The sequence below is a fragment of the Amphiura filiformis genome, chromosome 9 (genome assembly GCF_039555335.1).
Source record: "Amphiura filiformis chromosome 9, Afil_fr2py, whole genome shotgun sequence".
Classification (NCBI taxonomy): domain Eukaryota; kingdom Metazoa; phylum Echinodermata; class Ophiuroidea; order Amphilepidida; family Amphiuridae; genus Amphiura; species Amphiura filiformis.
Genome location: NC_092636.1, coordinates 42112702 through 42116958, shown reverse-complemented (window position 1 = coordinate 42116958; position 4257 = coordinate 42112702). Strand labels below are relative to the sequence as shown.

General features: G+C 36.9%; 1 non-coding gene across 1 annotated transcript; it reads left to right on the top strand.

Annotated features, from left to right (window-relative positions):
- The first annotated feature begins 1620 nt into the window (after positions 1-1620).
- Trnay-gua (transfer RNA tyrosine (anticodon GUA)) lies at positions 1621-1709 on the top strand. The gene is given in 2 exon segments: positions 1621-1657; positions 1674-1709. It is a non-coding gene; the product is annotated as a tRNA-Tyr (tRNA).
- The last annotated feature ends 2548 nt before the right edge of the window (positions 1710-4257 follow it).

Genomic DNA, 4257 nt, shown 5'->3' with positions numbered 1-4257 from the left:
ACAAGAAAGAAAGAAATAAAGAGCCCACACGACTTATAGTAAAGAAAACAAACGAGCAAAAGGAAAACTGCGGGGAAGACTGAGAAAGGACTGACGAAAGAACGTGACGTCATATTTTAATTTATATAATTTCTTTATCCGCGGTCTGACGGATCTGCGGATGATTGCAACACAATAATTGACCTTTGTCATTGCGGTATGTATACGGCATTTAATATCTCAATGATAACTATTATTAAGGCGACGCTGATCATCCCCGTGATCATCAGCAAGTCAGGCTTCGATAGCTCATGGTAGAGCGGTGGACTGTAGTGGATTTCACATTGTCATCCATAGGTCACTTGTTCGAATCCCATATCCGGTAATAAACTAATTATTTTCTTCATATTTTGATCATGGTGGCACAAATTAATGTTTGAATGTACAGTGAAAAGGAAATATATACTGCTCCAAAAAGTATCCTTACACTTGATAAAATAATCACAATTTCAAACTGAATCATATGGGGTAAATTTGTTTTTTAATAGGTGCATTATCTAATCCGCCACATTATGACATTGACACCCCCATTGAATCCAATGTGACTTCAAGAAGCAAAGTTACAAGCATTTTGATTAGACGAAGGTCCAGTTTTCAAAGTGACAAACTGGCCCATTCAAAACTCCACGGACTAGACATATGGTTTGAGAGTGGTAAATGGTTAATTTGTGCGTGCCTTTAATTTAAAACAAAATGAACAAAAAAAAACTGAAACAAAAAGCTGACAAATAAAATGGAAGTTATGAAGAGTGCAGAGAAAGCTTCATTGAAAAAACTGTGTAATCTCTTTGTTGCGCTTGTTGGAATCTTTTTGCGCCTTTTGTCACTTTTAAAACTGGACCTTAACCTATTCAATTGCTTGCAACTTTACTTCTTGAGTTCACATTGGAGCTCATTGGATTCAATGTGGTGTCATATGTGCAGGATTATATAGTGCATCCATCATTACAAAAACAAATTTACCTCAATATGGTCCAGTTTTGAAATTGTGATTATTTTTTCCAAGTGTAAGGATACTTTTTGGCGCAGTATACAACTTCAATGTGAATTTATTCTCTATTTATATTCTTGGTAAAATAATTACCCTAAAACTACCCGCTAGGCATCATTCATTCATTCATTCATTTGAGGTTTATTGGCACTTATGCATTGTAGCCGCAGGCTAAATTACAGCAAAGTTTACATTGAAAGACATGTATACAAAATAAAGAATAATAATTATTATAAACGGCAAGTGAATAAAAAATAAATAAACAAAATATTGCAGGCCTACATGTTTTTTAGATCCACCTTTTAAATATTATTATTTATTAATATTATCATTTTATGTATCAGATATAATTTAGATTAATCAAAACAAAACGCATCATTTAGATATCATTGGGTAAAAAGAAAAAAAAATGTATATGACATTTTTAAAGAAATTTAATACATTACATATACGACAACTTTCGTTTCTTATTACCATCACTGTTTAATAATTTGTTACACCCTGTTTAATTTTATTGCACAGTAATACGGATGGTTGCGTAATCTTTACGATAGATAAGTCTTTTAATAGTGCGGCGGCGGTCAAGTCAGCCTTCGATAGCTCAGTTGGTAGAGCGGTGGACTGTAGTGGAAATTGCATTGTTATCCATAGGTCACTGGTTCGAATCCGGTTCGAAGGAGGGACTATTTCTTTTGTTCTTTTTTGAACAAGGTGGCACAAATTATTATTTTTGAATGTATAAGTGAAAATGAAAAACAACTTCAATGTGATTTTTTTTCTCTATTCATTCTTGACAAAATAATTCCCCCACCCAAAACAAAAACAACAACAAAAAAAACACTATTACATTTTTTTTCTACAATTAGTATATAATTTTATTTTATTTCTATTTGTTTTGGAAATGCTAAATTATATCAGGTGAGATAAATAAGTTTCCAACAGGCACAACTTCAACTAGACTTAGCTGTGGTCTAAGACCACGAACACAGCCGTGTTGTGACCTCTTAATGACCTTTGACCCCAAAATATATGAAAACATTGGCATTGGCTAATGTCAATGTATGCGTGCACGTGGCATTATTTTGCCATGTTATTTGTGGCAGAAGGGCATTTTGAAAGTTTTTCGTCTCAGACCGGAAGTGGCCCCTTAATGACCTTTGACCCCAAATCTGTGTACACCCCATAAACACTGGGTAATAACAATGCATGTGTGTAAGTGGCATCACTGTCCTGAGTAATTTGTGGGAGAAGATGCATTTTAAAGGTATTTCGTTTTATACCGGAAATGACCCCTTAATGACCTTTGACCCCAAATAAAAAAATATCCTATATACATTGGTTAAACACAATTCATGTGTGAACATACCATTACTCTCCTATGTTCTTCTTATCTAATACATTTTTTTGAAGATATTTCAATTTATACCGGAAGTGGCCCCTTAATGACCTTTGGCCCCAAATCTGTGTACACCACATTGACACTGGGTAATAGCAATGCATGTGTGCAAGTGGTGTCACTGTCCTACGTAATTTGTGGGAGAAGATGCATTTTTAAAGGTATTTCGTTTTATTCCGGAAGTGACCCCTTAATGACCTTTGACCCCAAATAAAAAAATACCACATATACATTGGGTAACTGCAACTCATATGTGAATATACCGTTACTGTCCTATGTTTTCCTTAGCTAATAAAAAAATTTGAAAGTATTTCGTTTTATACCGGAAGTGACCCCTTAATGACCTTTGACCCCAAATCTGTGTACACCATATAGACACTGGTTAATAACAACGCATGTGTGCAAGTGGCGTCACTGTCGTACGTAATCTGTAGGAGAAGATGCATTTTAGTTGAAATCACGTTTTTGACCCCTATGACCCCTGCGTGACCTTTGACCCCACAAGTTTCATGTGACATGTAGGGCACGGTCAATGATCATTGTGACCAAGTTAAGTCAAAATCGATATAAGCATGTGAGTGCTAGAGCAAATGTAATGGTTGACAGAAAGAAGAAAGAAGAAGAAGATCCTGTAAGAAAAAAGACACAGCCGTGACTAACGTCACGGCTGTGTAAAAATAGGCCTATGCCATGTTTTTAGCGTTTTCGTACGTTTTACTTTATGAAAGCTGTCGTGATTTCTGCAAGACGTGGCCCGCGCCCGTGAACTCAACTCAAGCAGTGTAATACTTTCCTGCATATCATAATTTTTCATAAAGAGGGCCGTGTTTGTTAACGGGTAGGGTAAAGAACATTTTTAGGGGGTGGATCATTTTGCGCAAGTGGACATTTACGTAATTTTGGGTTTTTTCCTCAAAACTGGGGGAAATATTTGGGGAGGGGCCAGGGGGAGGGGCATGCACCCCTGTAGCGCCCCACTGGCTGTAGGCCCTGGCCTTATTATGCCATATTAATTTTGTAGACCATGTGACTGACAGTGTGTGTCAGTTTTGCTTGCTCTGATTTTGAATTTTTCCAAAAAAAACTTTATAAAATGTCCTCCACTATATTGTTTTGGTCCACCTGCATCCCCTCTTCCTTTATTTATGGAGTATTATACCCAGTTTAACCTTATTGTTGGCAGGCGCCTGTAATTGTTCTCAAGTTCATCCAAGTGGTACGCGCCCTTGAATGCAGGGGGGGCCGGCCAAGATTGGCTGAATTTTGACGTTGTCATTGGTTTTACACGTAAACACAAAAATGTCTCAAATTATTCCAAAACTGTACGTATGTTATTAAGCACTATTTTATCAGTCTAAATCCGTTGAGGTTCGCCAGTGAACCTCATTGTAAGTACTGTTTTTTGAATGTTTTGTATGAATAACGCACGGTATGTTTATGATATATACCTAAAATTTCCCCCATTGTGTATCACGGTTCGCTTGGTCTAACGGTAACTGGTTTCGCCTGCGGCGCATAGGGTCCCGAGATCGAGTCCCGCTCACTCCCGGCTATAATTTTTTTTTTTCTTCACATTTATTTTGAATCCAAAAATATTTATTTTTATGTGAAAATTTATACATTCACTGAGAAATATATTTTGTGCATTTTTTTTCTGTAACGGGACCAATAGAGCTAAAAACACAACTCAGCACGGGGCGTCCAATGTCCAGGCAGTGTTGCCGTCATATTGTCTGTTTTGTTTACGATATTGGCTGTTGCCACAGTGAATAATGTAGTCCACCATCGTCTGCTTGAATGTTAGCTTTGGTGCTCCGCTGTAAGAGAAAAC